The sequence below is a fragment of the Ylistrum balloti genome, unplaced genomic scaffold (assembly GCF_031769215.1).
Source record: "Ylistrum balloti isolate Yb309-2 unplaced genomic scaffold, AGI_CSIRO_Ybal_v1 Utg369772, whole genome shotgun sequence".
Classification (NCBI taxonomy): Eukaryota; Metazoa; Mollusca; class Bivalvia; order Pectinida; family Pectinidae; genus Ylistrum; species Ylistrum balloti.
Window position 1 is genome coordinate 2110952 of NW_026781965.1, and position 20690 is coordinate 2131641.

Here is a 20690-nt window from a genome sequence, read left to right on the forward strand (position 1 = left end):
TGTTGAGCCCATTTGATTTCGGGTCTGATCAGAAAGAAAAATGGCGAACAGACGACCATCTTGGATTTTGACTTTGCAAGTTTGTTATTGCTTTATCTTGAGAACTGCTGTATTGCTCGTTCTCAAATTTCTGGTATAGATTCCCCTTTATCCCTAATTGTGCCTGTTTGATTTTGGTACTGATCAGAAAAAACAAAATGGATAAAAGGCGGCCATCTTGGATTTTGTCTTCAAAAGTTTATCACTGTTTCTTAAGAAGTACTGTATATATCTTTCTCAAATTTCGTTTATAGGTTCCTCTTGGTCCTTAGTTCTGCATGTTTTAGTTTGGGACCGGTCAGTTTCTTGAAAAGTACTTAATTAATATCTCTCAAATTTCATAGATATGTTCCCTTTATCTCTCCTTGTGGCCATTTGATTGTGGGACTGATCAGAAGAAACTAAATGGCTTCCAGACGGCCATGTTGTATTTGACAGGTAAAGATTATCATCGCAATTTCTGCAAAGGAACGTTCATATTTCTTGACCACTCACTTAAGCTTGATTATCGGCTAATCCCATTAAAATCTAATGAGGAAGCTGTGACCTGATTGGCTGATTGCTTTGCACAGAATGTCTTCTGAAATAATAATAAGAGACCTTTAAAGGAATATAAACTATAGTAACTTTCTTGCAATTTTACAAAACTATTAGATGCTGTATTGTATTTTATTAATGTGTATAAAACATTTCACTATTTTGTCATTCTTGAGCTGTAATAGAATCATTGATTAATCCAGCATCAATGAAATTAAAGACTAATATTCAATTATTACCATTGGGTAAAAAAAGGGAATACAAAGGTACGATCAGCTGATTTTAATATTCACAGTATTGTGCTTCTAAATTGTTATTATATTGATCACTTTCAACAGAACTTTAAACTGAACATTAACAATAAATGGTTTCAATCCTTTAGTTTTCCATGTTGCTCACTTGAAATGTATATATTTTACAAATGAACATGGGCAGGGGATCTTGGTGGTTATGTCCTTGTTGCTGTTGGAATGGGTTGGAACTATCCTTATGGGAACTGCAGAATCTAGCAGTTAACATTGACAGGTTAAGGAAAAAATAATCCCAGCGTAGAAGACAATGACAATGTAAGCTGTATCTGGGTTCTTCCCTTTGTGGAATGGAATACTGTGCCAATTTGGTAGGCAACCCAGTTTATGAGATTCTCTGAGTTATATGGGACACTTTGGTATGCGAAGAAATCTGATATTTACAAGAGCACGGAGAAAAGTTTAAGTTAAAGTGTAATAACTATACAAATATTAGTATTTTTACAAAAGCAAGTGGCACGATACAAGTTTAACATCATGTTCCTAGTAAGATTGCATTAGATATAAGAGTTGCTTCCCTTAGAACTTCCTTGTGTATGAAAAGGTTATGAGAATGGGTTTATTTTTATGAAATTATCCAATAAAAACAAATTATGACAAATGGTTGCCCTTCTGACGAATCCATGAAGTGAATATTATCGAGCTAACACCACAATTTTATTAGATATATCACATCTTGGTTCAAATCTACCAAACAAGACTTGTAGCCCGATGCACTTAGCCTTATCGCCTTCATCGCAATATATATGTACTATCGGTCTGTACGTTTGAAGTGTTTTCTTACAATTTTCTCAATGGTATAAATCAAACGGATTATTCAGGACAAGTGCTAAGCATGTTGTTATGATTCCATGATATGTAGTATTGAATGTAGTTTTGCATCACTTACAAAACCCTTGATTACATCCTACTTTCCAAATTTCAAACCGCTTCTGGAAAAGCTATATTTGTATGGGTTTTTTTATACACGATTATCAGATACGATACACTAAACATAATTATTTCCATCCGTCTTTATTTAAATGAATCTTGAGCCAACGACAAATTTTCTATATTGAAATAAATATGTTGTGGGTGGTATTAAAACGAGTGATTATATCTCGAAATCCAATTTGCTTTAGAGGTCCTTAAAGGAAATGAGATATAAAATGAAAAAAATCCCCAGCTCTTATACCAGACCGTTAAAAACATAAACATTACGACAAACACGCTCAACGCTGAACGGTGTATAATAAATGGCATGACGCTAGTGACATCACCTGTCATTTATCCATATAAACAACTCTTAAACAAATAAGTACGAACAAGGTCACAAAAAACACACCATTTCCCATTATCTAAAGACGTTCAACACGACGCTCAGCTTGTTGACGACTCGGTATTCGAAATTACATTATTTATTTGGACAAGCACCAATTATTGGTGGACAGTGCCCGAACTTACGAGTCGAATATAGTTAAATCGTCATTCATATATCACTTTTTAAAATTTATCATTGTTCAAACCGTTCGTTATTCGTGTAAATCCTTCCTATACAGCATGTTAAACTAACCAGTCAGGGACGTTGTTGCTCAACTTGATTCGGGGGATAAAATGCGGGCCACTCTACTTATTTCAGTTTAAACACGATTTAGGATATTGCTAGATAATGCGGGAAGGAGTTTAAATGTAATGATATAATTTGATATGTAATCTGTTACAGCTCGAGATCCAACAATTTTTGTAATGAACCTCCGTTTTTTCCCCCCGCAATCTAATAAAGATGCCGTATGAGTTATCTCCCCTTATCCTATAAACTGATTGAGTTACCATCGCGTGGTTGATCCCGAGAACGAATACTGTCGTAATTTAATTATTTTTGATGGAAGTGCTAATTTTTTCAATATCGAATTAATATATACATCATATGAAGTATTTCCTTAGTTTAACTGCAAACTTAAGATTTTTGACGTTGTATTACTCGGAGATTGAAATTAACGAAAAATAATCCTTACCTCATGTCGGTTAATTCAGATAAATCCCATGTGTGAACGTGTTACCTTTGAAGTTATGATCTTTTTGAACTCTGTGGTGTTAGGTTACCTCGTGTAATTTGAATTCTGGAAACAACGGGATTTTTTCACAAGAAAACGATATCTACATTTACTACCCCCAGAAATACCAAAACAATGCTCAATTTCGAGTAAATTATAGATCATAATTTTAAAATTTCCAACTGGTTCAGCACCAGCGATGAGGTCAGATATTCTTTAGATTATTCTGAATATTCTTGAAACTCAACAAATTAATGAACTTTCATGTCATTGTCCTCTTGTAACTTTTTTACCTGTGATACTCACTGGGTTAGAAAACATGTCGACATTTTCCTTGTCACTACGACAGTGGTAGTCGCCTCGCATTATGTCCCCTGGCTACAAAAACCTACCACCATAACAGTTTCTGATGGTGAACGTTTTAACGTTTTCGACTTCTAGAAAACCACTGCACAGATAACAGAATCCTTCCATAGGCAAAGGCTTACCAAAACTGTAAAAAATATGGTCCCACCACCAAGGGGCATTATGAGCGGGCCCAAAAGGTGTTAAAATACATACTTCATAACGCTTTGATCTATTTGGGTGGATTAACACTTTATAATATTTTGATATACTTCGGTGGATGAACACCTTATAAGCCTTTGTTATACTTAGGTGGAATAACATTATATAAAACTTTGATATACTTGGGTGGATTAACACTTTTTGAAACTTTGAAATACTTAGGTAATTTAACAATTTATAACATCTTAATATACTGGCGTAGATTACTATTGTGATACACATTTATCGAAAACGTCACACTTAGTTTGGGTTTCTATCTCATAGCTCAGTAAATAAATCGATACTAGTTACTACTATTTATTTGGAATGAGGTCACATTGAAATTTGTCTTGAAATCTCTACGTCTACGCGGACTAAGTTGTCCATTCTGAGTACGTAGTGCGATGTTATAAAGTTAGAGACTTTGTTTGAAATTTCTACTTGTATCGTGACTAAGTAGTCTGCTCTAAGTACGCAATGCGATGCTAGAAAGTTAGAGACTTTGTTTGAAATTTCTACTTGTATAGTGACTAAGTAGTCTGCTCTGAGTACGTAGTGCGATGTTCTAAAGTTAGAGACTGGGTTTGAAATCTCGACTACAGGACACTGGTAAAAATACCATGGCGTTTAACATTAGTCGTGGACAGCGACATTACAATAAGCCTACTGAGTTGAATACCTTATATTTACTTAACAGAAACCACAAAGTGTCCATTATAATCAAATAAAGTTGTATTTATTTCCTGTCTATTTTACGGACATTTAAAAAAAATACTTTAACTAAAACTGTTTCTGGTGACATGTGTCGCGGAAAATTATAAAAAGACACATTAGTGAATTGCACCTTATAGTACAGTAGATCCAAAAATGAATTAAACTACGTCATACAGCTGTTCCGTCTGTCCAGGACTCGTCACAAATTGACAACTCGAATATTCAAGCAAGGTAGATTCTGTAAGTATCATTTATACTCTGTATTCTGCAGAAATCCGTCGAATTTTACATCCCACCATGTTTCCAATACAGAAATACCTTTATCATTTCCCTAAGTTATTCTTAGTCGTTGCTTCCCTAGCTGTCCGCTTACAACAAAGACCAACAAATCTGTATTTAGATGCTCTTTATAAACTCGTCCCCATAGTAACTTACAATTTACGTATTATCAAAAATGTTCAGCTACAAAAGCTTTTCAAGAAGTCAATTTCGTGAAACTCCTAGGATCGTGAATTTCAAGATCCCATTCTTTCAAAGTCAGAATACCAGGTGATCAATGATCGTCAGTTAATGGTAAGGGTACCGACCTTCCTTGTTTAAGTCTGATGAACATTGTTGTATTGCTGGCTCGCCGAACTCTCTCAGTACAATTAAATCAGGTTTACAGTATCGGTGTAATAGTGTTTACCTGAGAAATAGAATTAATGTAATGTGGATTTTAAAGAATTCCAAAGAGCTTGAGACCAATCATGATGAATATCCTCTCGCGAAAACATTTCTATACGTACATTTTCCCACATTCTACACCACCAACCCAAGGACAATTTATTTTAAAGAAAGGCAGAAGAGGGTACAAGGATAGTCGTTGACTAGGTCTAAAGCCAAAAGAGACAAAATGAGGAAAAAGTCGTGAGAAAGTTCGGTTTAACAATATCTTCGTTAAGTGTCATGGTGAGACTTTCCAACAAACTATTTTCGTATCAACAGGAACGAACAATTGTGCGGTTATGAGAATAGGACATAAAAACCTTGTCAAGTCCTTATTTTCACATTTGGATATGATGATAAGTTTTGCCAATAAACATTTAGAAATCATCTGCTTGCCTTGAGACTTCCCTTCAAAGAAACCAACAGGGCCTGCTTTCCACCAAATTACATAATGACCGTGACGATTTCAATTTTTCTGTAGTTAATTTTCCATTTATATCCATTAACAAACCTGATTCCGCAACCTGCAGATTTCATTGTCAGCAGTAAATGTTATATACAAGAGTGTGTATCGAGATTTCCGTGAAAGTGTATTTTCTTTTGTGTTATGAAGTTATATATGTTCCGTACTCGTTAGTATGCCTGGTAGTTCCGTCGAACTTCATTGCCTTTTCATTTAAGAACGTGACATGATCATATAATTGCATTAAGCAAGATTTACATGTCTGATGTCGGCGTAGAAGCAGAAGATGCTTTCCCTTCAGGATCATCTTGTCTTATTCCCCTTTCGTTCATACTTAGCAGTCGTTTAATCGATTCTGAGTTCGAATGGCGACTCAAGTAAAGTGTTGGTATTTTGTATTTTGAAGTATCTACTGTTTAGTCTTGGGACTTTGTTGGAAATCTACCGCCCTGACAACGTAGAGCAATATAAAGTGTAGTGAATAGGTTTGAGGCCATTTAAGCATTCACTTCAAGTAGAATGATAAACTATGAGGTTTTGAGACCGGTTGTCTCTCATACCGAGCTGATTATGTAATGCAATATAAATACGAATGACCCCTCGGTCTCAATATTTACCCAAGCTTGACATCCTATGTACAATAGTTGAACCAAATGTCAAAGGTTTTCAGCAGTATTCTGTCTGTAATAATTGTTGAATTTAGCACAAATTTTACATATATCCCGTCCCGTGTATCGTTAGGTGAACTACAATATGATTAGTGTTTTTAATGTTTGACCTGGGAGACCAGTGTCTACCTTAATTATATTAAGTTTACCATGTGTTAGATCGCTGTTGACAGGCGTGTATTCCAGAATTTGACGTGAAACAATGAAGGGTGTCACCTGAGGTGTACGAATGTTCGCCTGCATTTAGTGTTGTCGTTAATGACATCTATACGTATCTTTTGATATATCATCGCTTGTAGTGATGTTCCAGTGTGTAGAATATATGTTATCCTTACTATAAAACGGATCTCTGTTCGCTGTAATAAGCGGAAGTTATAACACACTGCACAGTAGCCCTACCTTCTGACCGCTGTAATAAATAGAGATTACACAATGTACAGCAGACCTAACCCCTGACCGCTGTAACAAACGGAGGTTATACAATATAAAACATGCATACCCTCAGACCGCTGTAAGATACAGAGGTCATGCAATATACAACATGCATACCTTCTGACCGCTGTAATAAACAGAGGTTATACATGATACAGCAGACCTAACCTCTGACCGCTGTAATAAACAGACGTTACACACGATACAGCAGACCTAACCCCTGACCGCTGTGGCAAACGGAGGTTACACACGATACAGCAGACCTAACCTCAGGCCGCTGTAATAAACAGAGGTTACACACGATACAGCAGATCTAACCCCTGACCGCTGTAACAAACAGAGGTTACACACGATACAGCAGATCTAACCCCTGACCGCTGTAACAAACAGACGTTACACACCATACAGCAAACCTAACCTCTGGCCGCTGTAATAAACAGAGGTTACACACGATACAGCAGACCTAACCTCTGACCGCTGTAATATACAGAGGTTACACACGATACAGCAGACATAACCTCTGACCGCTGTAATATACAGAGGTTACACACGATACAGCAGACCTAACCTCTGACCGCTGTAATATACAGAGGTTACACACGATACAGCAGACCTAACCTCTGACCGCTGTAATATACAGAGGTTACACACGATACAGCAGACATAACCTCTGACCGCTGTAACAAACAGAGGTTACACACGATACAGCAGATCTAACCCCTGACCGCTGTAACAAACAGAGGTTACACACGATACAGCAGACCTAACCCCTGACCGCTGTAACAAACAGAGGTTACACACGATACAGCAGATCTAACCTCAGGCCGCTGTAACAAACAGAGGTTACACACCATACAGCAAACCTAACCTCAGGCCGCTGTAATAAACAGAGGTTACACACGATACAGCAGACCTAACCTCAGGCCGCTGTAATAAACAGAGGTTACACACGATACAGCAGACCTAACATCTGGCCGCTGTAATAAACAGAGGTTACACACGATACAGCAGACCTAACATCTGGCCGCTGTAATAAACAGACGTTACACAGGATACAGCAGACCTAACCTCAGGCCGCTGTAATAAACAGAGGTTACACACGATACAGCAGACCTAACATCTGGCCGCTGTAATAAACAGAGGTTACACACGATACAGCAGACCTAACCTCAGGCCGCTGTAATAAACAGAGGTTACACACGATACAGCAGACCTAACATCTGGCCGCTGTAATAAACAGAGGTTACACACGATACAGCAGACCTAACCTCAGGCCGCTGTAATAAACAGAGGTTACACACGATACAGCAGACCTAACCTCAGGCCGCTGTAATAAACAGAGGTTACACACGATACAGCAGACCTAACATCTGGCCGCTGTAATATACAGAGGTTACACACGATACAGCAAACCTAACCTCTGGCCGCTGTAATAAACAGAGGTTACACACGATACAGCAGACCTAACATCTGGCCGCTGTAATAAACAGAGGTTACACACGATACAGCAGATCTAACCCCTGACCGCTGTAACAAACAGAGGTTACACACGATACAGCAGACCTAACATCTGGCCGCTGTAATATACAGAGGTTACACACGATACAGCAAACCTAACCTCAGGCCGCTGTAATAAACAGACGTTACACAGGATACAGCAGACCTAACCTCAGGCCGCTGTAATAAACAGACGTTACACAGGATACAGCAGACCTAACCTCAGGCCGCTGTAATAAACAGATGTTACACAGGATACAGCAGACCTAACATCTGGCCGCTGTAATAAACAGACGTTACACAGGATACAGCAGACCTAACCTCAGGCCGCTGTAATAAACAGATGTTACACAGGATACAGCAGACCTAACATCTGGCCGCTGTAATAAACAGAGGTTACACACGATACAGCAGACCTAACCTCTGACCGCTGTAATATACAGAGGTTACACACCATACAGCAAACCTAACCTCTGACCGCTGTAATATACAGAGGTTACACACGATACAGCAGACCTAACATCTGGCCGCTGTAATAAACAGAGGTTACACACGATACAGCAGACCTAACCTCAGGCCGCTGTAATAAACAGAGGTTACACACGATACAGCAGACCTAACATCTGGCCGCTGTAATAAACAGAGGTTACACACGATACAGCAAACCTAACCTCTGACCGCTGTAATAAACAGACGTTACACACGATACAGCAGACCTAACCTCTGGCCGCTGTAATAAACAGAGGTTACACACGATACAGCAGACCTAACATCTGGCCGCTGTAATAAACAGAGGTTACACACGATACAGCAGACCTAACCTCTGACCGCTGTAATATACAGAGGTTACACACCATACAGCAGACCTAACCTCGGGCCGCTGTAACAAACAGAGGTAACAAACAGAGGTTACACACGATACAGCAAACCTAACCTCTGGCCGCTGTAATATACAGAGGTTACACAGGATACAGCAGACCTAATCGCTGACCGCTGTAATATACAGAGGTTACACACGATACAGCAGACCTAACATCTGGCTGCTGTAATAAACAGACGTTACACAGGATACAGCAGACCTAACATCTGGCTGCTGTAATATACAGAGGTTACACACGATACAGCAGACCTAACATCTGGCTGCTGTAATATACAGAGGTTACACACGATACAGCAGACCTAACCTCTGACCGCTGTAATAAACAGAGGTTACACACGATACAGCAGACCTAACCTCAGGCCGCTGTAATAAACAGAGGTTACACACGATACAGCAGACCTAATCGCTGACCGCTGTAATATACAGAGGTTACACACGATACAGCAGACCTAACCTCGGGCCGCTGTAATAAACAGACGTTACACACCACACAGCAGACCTAATCGCTGACCGCTGTAATATACAGAGGTTACACACGATACAGCAGACCTAACCTCTGACCGCTGTAACAAACAGAGGTTACACACGATACAGCAGACCTAACCTCTGACCGCTGTAACAAACAGAGGTTACACACTATACAACAGGCCTACCCTCTGTCCGCTGTAATAAACGGAGGTTATATAAGAAGTGTTGGCTGTATGTGGTATTTCTTCTAATCGTTAAAGGTCGTGGTTTTAGTAACTTTTTAAAATAACTAACTATAGTTGAAATTTGTGGAGCCTGTGGAGCCTGTTTCTACCACAATATTATACTTTTTCGACAATTATCTGTACAGTTATGCTTTGTTATTTATATCAATTAACGCGTAATGATTTGACCTGTAGTGAAGTATCGTTAATTTGTATGCAAAACAGACAATTTCAGAGATATGTGGAAAAGTATTATATTACACACCATAACAAGTAATTAACGGGTTTATTAACTTCAAAACGATAACTAGCTAAAACCCATATAAAACCAAATCAAATTATGTTATAATAAGATAATCGTAAACTTCTAATTACGTATTTTAATTTCTACTCGTATTTTAATTTCTACGAGTGTATGAAGCGCTCTTCCGGTCAGCCAATCAAAACGCGTTTGCAGTTTATTCCAGGCGTGATATAGGTATTTGTATATAAACATTCATTGTGGTGATAAATGACCTTAGGACTTGAACAACACCCACCTGGTAGAAATAACAAGATGTCAATATTTATCTTTTTGATATAGAAGTCAGATGTGATAGTCTTAATATGCCTACAGCGGACTAGGACCACCATGGACCGAATGCCTTTGAAAGGTCAAAGTCAACGTAATTGACATTTGACCAAAGGTGTGCTAGATATGTGATCTTATTCGTTACATTACACGAGTCAGAGTAGATCTGGTACTCGTATTAGATATACCCATATTACAGACAGCTGACAACATTGATCTTCATGGCCATACAAAATGGCTACCTGTGATGGATCGACCTCAGGTCCCTGGGGAAGGGGTTATGCTGACTTGGACACTCCAACACAAAGGTTACAGATACATGGCACCATGTCCCCGCTCGTGTCGTAACGGACTAGGTGAGATCAGAGAAACCATTTGTGTGATGGACATGAAATACAGAGAATGTTGACTTTGAAGTATGCTTGATTGTTCTAGTACTAAATGGTTTATAGAGCACTAATATAATGTTGTATATACTTGGAGTTTGGTTCTACACTGCAACATGAATGTCACCCAAGTGTTTTTTGCTCTAAAAGGTAAATGTAACACATGCCAAAGCGAAAACTAAGAGAAACGAGTTTGTCTCAATTGGACTTATGTTTAAATTCCATAAATATATATACACTTTAATTTGATATAGAATATGATAACGACGTAAATCACTTGCGGACATGAATTCGATTTTTTCGTTTAACAGATGATACTCCTTTTTATAACACTCAGATGTGTGATTTCGAAATGACAAAAATAGCAACCCACGTAGTTGCTTTAAAAACTAATAACATAACTACATCTTTATATATATGTGTTAGAAATCATTCCTTCTCCATTGACTTAACTTAATGAAAAAGTCACATTCCTGTCCCTAAATACCGGGACTTTCAATATTTTTTCTACACATAATGCATCTATTTTGTGTGATATTCAATTTTTCATACTTTCCAATGCTTTCACTAAAGTGTGGCTTCGATTTTTTGGCGATTTCAGACATATCTGTATATTTAGAGGAGGAACGAATGCACATGGTGATGACAAATCTAGGACCAGAGTGTTGTCAGTTAAACAATGACCCAGTGATCATAATATATCTAATTTCAGTTTATACATTATTTATTACTCAAAATGAACTGGGAACAGGTTATGATAACTTTAATTAGCAGCAGGTATTTTATAATACATACATACATGTAATAGCATTACTATATATGGATGAAAGCGAACAGAATAGGTTCCGATCTAAACCACACAGTAACGCAAAATACTCGATCAAAAGCGTATGATATATAAATAGCATACATATTTGAAGTCTGGTTTCCAATGATAGACATTACGGTTATTTTTTACGAGTTGGGATACAGCTGAGTGACTTGCTAGAAAACCAAACTGATATTGATATATAGGATTATGAAGGTGTTTATGAATAACATGTATTCTTTCATACCCTTAACAGTACTAAGGAGAGGAATCGGTCTGTTCCATTATTAGAGAGTAGGAAGTGTTCACTTTCATGATTAAATGACATTACCATAGCAGTCTTGTAAGGCTAAAAAACTAAAATATACTTCTATACATTTCCAAAGTAAATGAAGATGTATGTAAATAGTTTCTTCAGTATATTATTTAACATTTCGTGAGTAATAGTTTTTCTAGTAGCCTTGTTTAGCCAATATTTTCCTGTTATTGGCCCTTTTTCGTTGATGTTAGAATGTTGATGTTGTTATTTGCCTCCCCCCCCCCCCCAAAAAAAAAAAAAAACCCACACTCACAGATACAAAAATGTACTGAATGAAGCTGAAACAGAGAATTTATTAAAATACCACCAACAAAAGTTATGTTCCTGACATTAACATACATATAGTTTTTTTTCCAAGTGCAAAAAAAACCTTTTTTTTTGTTACATATACTCATAATGATCACCATAAACTGAAGTGGGAATCTGAATTACCACACGCGTTAGCGAAACCAAGAGAAAAATAAATGAAATAAATAAAAATAAAAAAAATCACAATTTTCGCCTATAATACCATCTTCAAATCATTCCAGACATGGCAAATGTGGACAGTTCATAGTCAGCATTTTTATATACCCACACATTTGTATGTTTTAGTATTTCTCCTCGGTGGTAAAACAACAGCATGAGTCGTTGAATGACCGAGAAAAGCAGAATCTTCAACAGCTACAACAGAGCCACAAATTGCGGCTTAATACTGGGTCGGAATAAACAGTAACATGGGTAGGTACATGAATCACGTTCATTGAATTAAAAAGAAGAATGATCTCGCCGGGTCTGTGATTTTGAACATTGAGCAAATCAATATTGATATCGCCTAGATGATGATGTTAGAACTAATACCAAGAACAGTCTCTATAGAAGTTGGATTTTTTCCCCAAAAAGGTACATTTGCTCCTTCAGGACTATAAACATTACAAATAACATAAAAACAGTCAGTGCAATATAATTCAACCCAGATAACTCAGTTAAATTCAAAACCACGTCGATACTTATGATAAATATCTACAGCTATTTCGACCGTAACGCCACCACGAAAACAGTTCATATCAAGACTAAGTGGATCTGAACAACCCTCAGTCATTAGTTCCGAAATTAAATAAAAAATCATCTAGATGCGTTTCTGTAAACAGTCCATTTTAACTGAATTTCACATCGAAATCAGCTACCGATAAATTGAATGAGCGCAACAGAAATCGTCGACTCTTCTGTTGGGGCACCGAACTCTACGTAAACCCTAAAACCTTACTTCCAAATCCAAGTTTAATAACTCTATACTCAAAAAATATTGTTACCAACATACCTTGCATCAAACAATAGTTCATGATATTCATGTTCTGACCCGGATCTGGTTTAAATATCATTGCAAAGAATTAATTTTGGTATTAATACGTCAGACAAACTGAACAGAGGTGCTATTAATAATATTACATATCAAAAATGTCTGCGCATATAAAACAGCGTGAGGATGGATATATATGTACAGTATACACAGAATAGTGAATATAACATGTAACACATGTATTTGTACATTGAAGACGATATAATTGTAATGGAAAGAGATCTCATCAGTGGTACAGAGAGGGGTGGACTGAGTATTATAACTTGATTAATTTCACATGAACTGTAATTAAGATTTGATTAAGTAAAATACCAACATCTTAATAAATCAGCCCTACAGAAGACAACAGGCCATTAAGCAAGATTAAGGTAGCTAATTTTACATTTACAAAACACTATTGATTTATTTATTTCCTCAAATCTTCAAATTAGCGTTAACATTATATAAACAAACGAGATAACAAACGATTATTGGACGAGAACCCATATACGCTAGGTATAATTAGATTTGTTATACCAGAATACTATCAAAGGTCAAGGTGAACTAATTGGCTTATTTGTGACACATTTGAGTGCAATGAGGCTTTAAGACACCACTGGAAGGAGATTTAAGTCGGTGATTACCCATGTAAATGGCGGAAGTATGGTATTGGTATTGCACATTTGGGTCTCACTTTTTACACACAAATTTTTATTTATTTGATTTTTTTTTTAATTTAAAGTTTTTTGAACCCGGCGCACAGTTAAAACAGAAATGTTTCTGTAATTTTAACAATTTTTGCTCATTAATATCTTCATTTTAACTCGAACTTTTCAACTTCAGGTGTTACGATATCACATATCTACTGCCTTAAAGAGTAACAAAACAGGCACACACCAGTTTATGACGTGGTAATAACAATGAGAAATGACTTGTACATTTTAACACTTTCATTACGAAAACTATACGTCAATCTAAATACTAGTTTACTTATTCAAAACGTACTAAGTCAATAAATAGCGTCCATTAATCTGCAATTCTTAGATAATAATAGTTTATTGCTGTCAATATTTTACACAAAGCTCTGTAAGTTTGATACATAATTTGTATCAGTTATTTTAACATGTTCCTGTAAAACCTAGTCTTAAAACTCGCCCATGAGACTTTCAATTTGAACCCAAGTACCAAGTTTTGAACTCGACGTTAATCCATAACAGCTTAATACCCATTTAGTACTAAGCCTTGAACTCGATAACTTTAATGTTTTTCTACAGTCAACCCAAGTAAAACAATTTAGGTTTTGGTCTTTGTTATATTTCTCCACATCCTTACATACCATGTCTGTCACCTTCCACGTTTAACTTTTTTCCGCGACATAAAACAATGCCTGGTATAAGTTATGTTCAATGGTTTCTTATCAAAATTTCATATAACGTACCTTGTTATGTTTAATTGTTTATAACAACCAAACTTGCCATGCTTGGTGCTGGTAATGGACAACCCAACTTGCCATGCCTGGTATTGGTCATGGACAACCCAACCTGCCATGCCTGGTGCTAATCATGGACAACACAACCTGCCATGCCTGGTACTGGTCATGGACAACCCAACTTGCCATGCCTGGTGCTGATCATGGACAACACAACCTGCCATGCCTGGTACTGGTCATGAAAAAGCCAACCTGCCATGCCTGGTACTGGTCATGAACAACCCAACCTGCCATGCCTGGTAGTGGTCATGGACAACCCAACCTGACATGCCTGGCGCTGGTCATGGACAACCCAGTCTGCCATGCCTGGCACTGGTCATGGACAACCCAGTCTGCCATGCCTGGTACTGGTTATGGACAACCCAACCTGCCATGCCTGGTACTGGTCATGGACAACCCAACCTGCCATGCCTGGTACTGGTCATGAACAACCCAACCTGCCATGCCTGGTACTGGTCATGAACAACCCAACCTGCCATGCCTGGTACTGATCGTGGACAACCCAACCTGCCATGCCTGGTACTGGTCATGGACAACCCAACCTGACATGCCTGGTACTGGTTATGGACAACCCAATTTGCCATGCCTGGTGCTTGTCACGGATTACCCAACCTGCCATGCCTGGTACTGGTCATGGACAACCCAACCTGACATGCCTGGTACTGGTTATGGACAACCCGACCTGACATGCCTGGCGCTGGTCATGGACAACCCAACCTACTATGCCTGGTACTGATTGTGGACAACCCAACCTGCCATGCCTGGTACTGGTCATGGACAACCCAACCTGACATGCCTGGTACTGGTCATGGACAACCCAACCTACCATGCCTGGTACTGTCATGGACAACTCAACCTGACATGCCTGGCGCTGGTCATGGACAACCCAGTCTGCCATGCCTGGTGCTTGTCATGGTCATCCCAACCTGCCATGCCTGGTACTGGTCATGGACAACCCAGTCTGCCATGCCTGGCGCTGGTCATGGACAACCCAGTCTGCCATGCCTGTTACTGGTCATGGGCAATCCAACCTGCCATGCCTGGTACTGGTCATGTTTCTTTATCAGCTTTACGCAGTAAGGTTTATAAGCTAAAACGTGGCCTTGTAGCTGTAAAATTTCCCTATCGACCATTATAAGCCCTATATACTAAGTCTAGGACACGGCGTTTTTAACACACCAGCATTAATTCTAAATAGTTTAGTATCCCTTATTTTGAACGCACCAACCCTTAATATCGGGTACCTTACATTTTTAAACGTACCCAGTATTCCTTTGTTCGTATCTACTGATAGTTGTAGGGAATATTTACAATTATGTGAGGGTTCGACTTAAGTCAACACAAGTTTAAGGTGACAAAAAAGATTAATGTTGTAGTTGAAATTACATTGTACACATTCTAATGTGGATGGAGTTTTTTTTTTACTATTACTAAAATGAGCTTGCATTTTATATTTCAACATAAAAGAGTATTTGGAACAAATTAGTAAAACTTTAAGTTGAGTTAATCGCAAAATTGAGGAAAGTGTGAGAATTAGAAGAGCAAGACACTGAGCGATGGGAAGGTTGGTAACACAATAAAAGTGAATCTCTCGGACAGTTGTGACTATTAGTGGCCAACAACTGCCATAACCACTGTGCACATAGCCACCGATAGTTGATTACGCGCAAAATAAATGATTTGGAATCCATTACGGTATTACAAATCTTGTCAACACTAGGACTAATGAGAAATAATAACCCGCACATAGAAGACCTCTCTCCACATTAACACCGGTTAGGAGGCGCTCTCCTGCGCATGGTGTCGCCGTGACGACACAGGGTAGCAAGCTGTCGGGTGACGAAGTGATGCACGCCGGGAGCTGGTGGTGTAAGGCGGACAGACCGGGCCGTCGGTGTCTTGTGGAGCACCGACACGATGTTAGGTACACCACCCCGAGAGGCGTGCCTCCGTATGTGCTACTAGTGTTTTGGTTTCGGTAATAAATGTTTCGTTAAAGTGATTAGCTTCAGCGGTATAATGCATTTAACAAAACGTGGCCTATCCAGAGACATGTTTTCTTTGCGCCTCACTGTTTCCATTGCACTCTGAAGGCGTCAAAATCCGTTCATAAAATGTTTCTTAGGTCATTTTATGTTGGCATCACGTGTAATAGTTTAAATTTATGTCCCAATTTAGAGAGCTATCGTGCCATAGGCGCTGGCACCCCCCATCTAATCCAGAAATGTATCTTAAAATTATCAATAAACTAAGACTTTTTCGTACATAATAAAATTTCAATATTAGTTTATCTTGCATTCAAATTTCAAATTAGATAAAAGAAACATAATGGAGCGTATCTGTGCGGCTTTAAGACGCTACGAGCCTGACAATAAGGTCAGTGTCTTCCTCATATTTGAGCAGCACTTCCCTAACGTGGCAACTTATGATATTTTTATCGACAGGCTAATACACGTTATAGCAATCTAATTGTTCTGTGAAATTACTTGTCAAATCGCGGCCCATGGTTAAGTTTTTATCTTACACGTATTATTAGGGATGTTATCGGAAGTTTGCACTCCTTCAATCTGATATTGCAATTTTATGATAGATGTAATTCTATTAAGTGTGAAAAAGAACGATAGGGGAAATGCCACTTATTGTTTGATTATATCAATGCATGTCCTCTGAAAAAAACCCCGAGACCCTGACATCACCGTTGTACATAAAACTGACAATACTGTTACATACATGCAAGAAACAGAATGTGTATCAAAAAGAAATATTCAAAAATTTGAAGATTAAAAAATTGGAATTTCAAAGATGAGCTTTTGCTCCATAAATGATATCTCATGAAAAAAAATCGTTTAAAAGGAAATTGTTTTTTTTTTTTTTCCAATTTGTATACCACCATACTTCATTCCAAACTAAAGGAATCCCTATGTTCTCTAGTTACCAGAGGTTCGTTCAGAGAAAGGTAAACGGACTTACAAGCATATAGTTGTAAACTATACAGGAGTGCTTTTTGTATTGTATATAACGATTCTAGAGATGCAGGTTGAAAAAGACTGCGGTCGCTACGATGTTTTCGTTAGGAAAAAAATAGATTTTTTTATGCGATATAAAGTTTCGTGTTTTTCGATGTTGTTCTCATTCAAGATCACGACAGTACTTAAACTGACCAGGATTAACATGGCGGATGTCGTTGATAAAGCAAAAATCGCCTTTCGTTGGACACCTGATCTGTACTGACGAATAAACATATTTGGTTTTTGATGTTGGTTAAAATCGTATTTTTTTAAACTTCGAAAGACTCGAGAGAGGTGTCAGTAACATGGGTTGGAAAAAAGAACTACCTAGTATTATTCTGATACTGCGGTTTGTTATTCATTAATATATCGTCCATTATTATTTCAAAGTTCTTAAAAAATATCCCACGACAATCAACTTTTCTATATAACTACAAAACAGCTTGTTATTTACTATAACACTAACCATTGGGTAGAAATGTACACACACATATCCCGAAAGCCTGCAATATGAATTCCTAGCAAACCAAATCACAGTTCACCAGCTGTCTTTACTGCACCATACTCTCTGACATAGCTAAATTGGACAATTAAACTTTTAAACCCAAACTGGTATCGTATTAGAAGTAAAGGATTATGGAGGATAAAAATAGCATCTGTTGCAAAGTCGGTTTAACATGCTGAGGCCTGCGATATACCGTTAACGGTCCTCTTGTGTGTTCGTTTGTACATGCGATATCTTATACACATTTCTTTATATGTGATTTAGTTTAAGTAATCCAATAACCTTAGGAGATCAACATTAACAAACTAATTTTTGGTCCAAACATAGTTGAAGATTACAAAAATTTAATCCTTGTAAAACCGAGACGCTTATAGCTACGTTATTATCGTAACACTTATCTGCCCTCTTAAATATAAATAGATAAATTGTCATTTAACACTTCTTGATTCTCCATCCAGTACGTGTTATTCGTTAGCCTCAACATCTAACAACTATTTATTCCAACTACAAGCAAGAAATATAGATTTTTTTACAAATTGGGTCGGAATTCAGCATTCAGGCACATCGTTTAAGACTATGAACTGAATTACACTATACTTTTACCTATTTCAATGAAAGCTTGATCTCAACTAAAGTATAATATGAATACTGATGTTGAAATACAATGGTATATTTAAGTGACAAAACAATTTTTATTCGTCATTGAATATTTGCCAAAAGATATGAATAGGTATTTATATGTAGATATCTTTTTTTTCTTTTATTTTTGATAAATAGCTTTCCCTTTAGCTGTATGATAAGCGTGATGATTTACATTCTCCTATTGTGAATTTTCCATTGCTGGATAGACATCCTGCTTCCCAAACCTATTGCGTTAACGTGTCGCTGTTGATTCGATACTCATTGGCTTGCTCTCATTATCACGATTTGTTTACAAGAAATCGTTGACGGACAAACTCGTAACATAGGGTCTCAAAAGATGCTGGTTGATAAAATTATTGGGAACTTTTACGGGCGTCATAGTGATCTCATTGAGAAATATTCTATTTATTTGTGCGATATGAAGCTGGACGTGATGCTCGTTAGTTTGATTGTTGGTTCAGTTGTTGGACACATTATATCATTTGAGAACCTGACATTACTTACTTGGGCTGACAAAGATTTGTATTTCGGGTGTCCTTGATGAAGCAGTAGACACTTACTCTACCGGAACACCTAGTCTTACGCTCCTTGAACTTTTTCAAGGCGTCTACATGTAAATCTTTCTATTATTCCTATTTTTCTATAAGTGTTATTTTGAATTGAAGTTTGGATTATGATTATGTTAACATGTAAGTATTTTCTGTTTTTGTCCAAACGATTTGAGCGCTTGGAGAAACTTCCCCTGAGCCAATGGACATCATATTTAATAAACTCGATTGTAAGGTGGAAAGCTTTCGGTTAATCTGGCACTACAATTAGATTTAGAAGTAATATAAAATGTATCATAAAGAGTGATGTTTCAACACGGTGTTTATACAGACATAGAATCCTAAACGACACCTTTTTTAAATAATTGCATAAAAACCACACAATTTTTATATCACAGAATGAAAGCAGAGCCAATACAAGGTGACAATTTCATCATACAGCCGTTTTGTCCTTCTGGGACCCCTCAGTGATACTAAGGGTCTAAATTGTTGTAATCTACATGGCGATTAAGGAAAATCCGAATTGATCGAAATAACTTTCAATGCTGAATGATTTTAAAAAAAAAAAAAGAACTGCGAGTATATGTATGTATTTTGAACCTTTATTCTGATATTGATACCTAACAATATAAAATGAAATTCAACAGACAGAAACACTCTATTGCATTTGTATCATTAAGTTAATCCACAAGATTTCAGGTAAACCAAATAAAGAAAGAATAAGTCCATAAAAAGCTCAATTTAGTAATAATTTAACACTTCTTTAAGATAAATGTCTACATTTTACCACTGATGTATTGCCTGTGTTACATACAGTGAAATTCCGCAGCATCAACCTCTTTGTTACATATATCTAAACCTTAGCTACTTTTTTAATTTTTCATAATTCTGTTTGCAATCTGTTTGAAGCAAATATTTACAGTTGTTGCTATTCCCAAAGTTTTAAAATGGTGTAATATTTTCATGTTGAATGTAATCCAGCTTTGTTAATACTCTGTTGATGAATGCACTCATAGAAGTGGTTGGAAATCTATTCCATTTCGAAAGTATCAGTTCCAAACTCCTTTCCGGGCAATAACTCGCTCTTAGATTTGGAGTTGTGTGTTGTTATTCTCCATAATTGGCATTCACTACCTCCTTCTCGACGTAAAAACTTAAAAGTGTTTAGAAAATGAATGGGAGAGTATGACGTCATGCTACTGTACTGTACTGTACTGAGGTAACCTAGGGAAATACTTTTGAGTGCCCCTAACACCCACTTTTGAGTGCCCCTAACACCCACTTTTGAGTGTCTCTAACACCCACTTCTGAGTGCCCTTAACACCCACTTTTGAGTGCCCCTAACGCCCACTTCTGAGTGCCCCTAACGCCCACTTCTGAGTGCCCATAACGCCCACTTTTGAGTGCCCCTAACGCCCACTTCTGAGTGCCCCTAACGCCCACTTTTGAGTGCCCCTAACGCCCACTTTTGAGTGCCCCTAACACCCCCAAATATTTTTTTTGTATAAAGTATAGAGGGGATGTGATGATAAAATATCCCTGACTTATTTTTACCATTACCTCGATCATATTAGTAGTA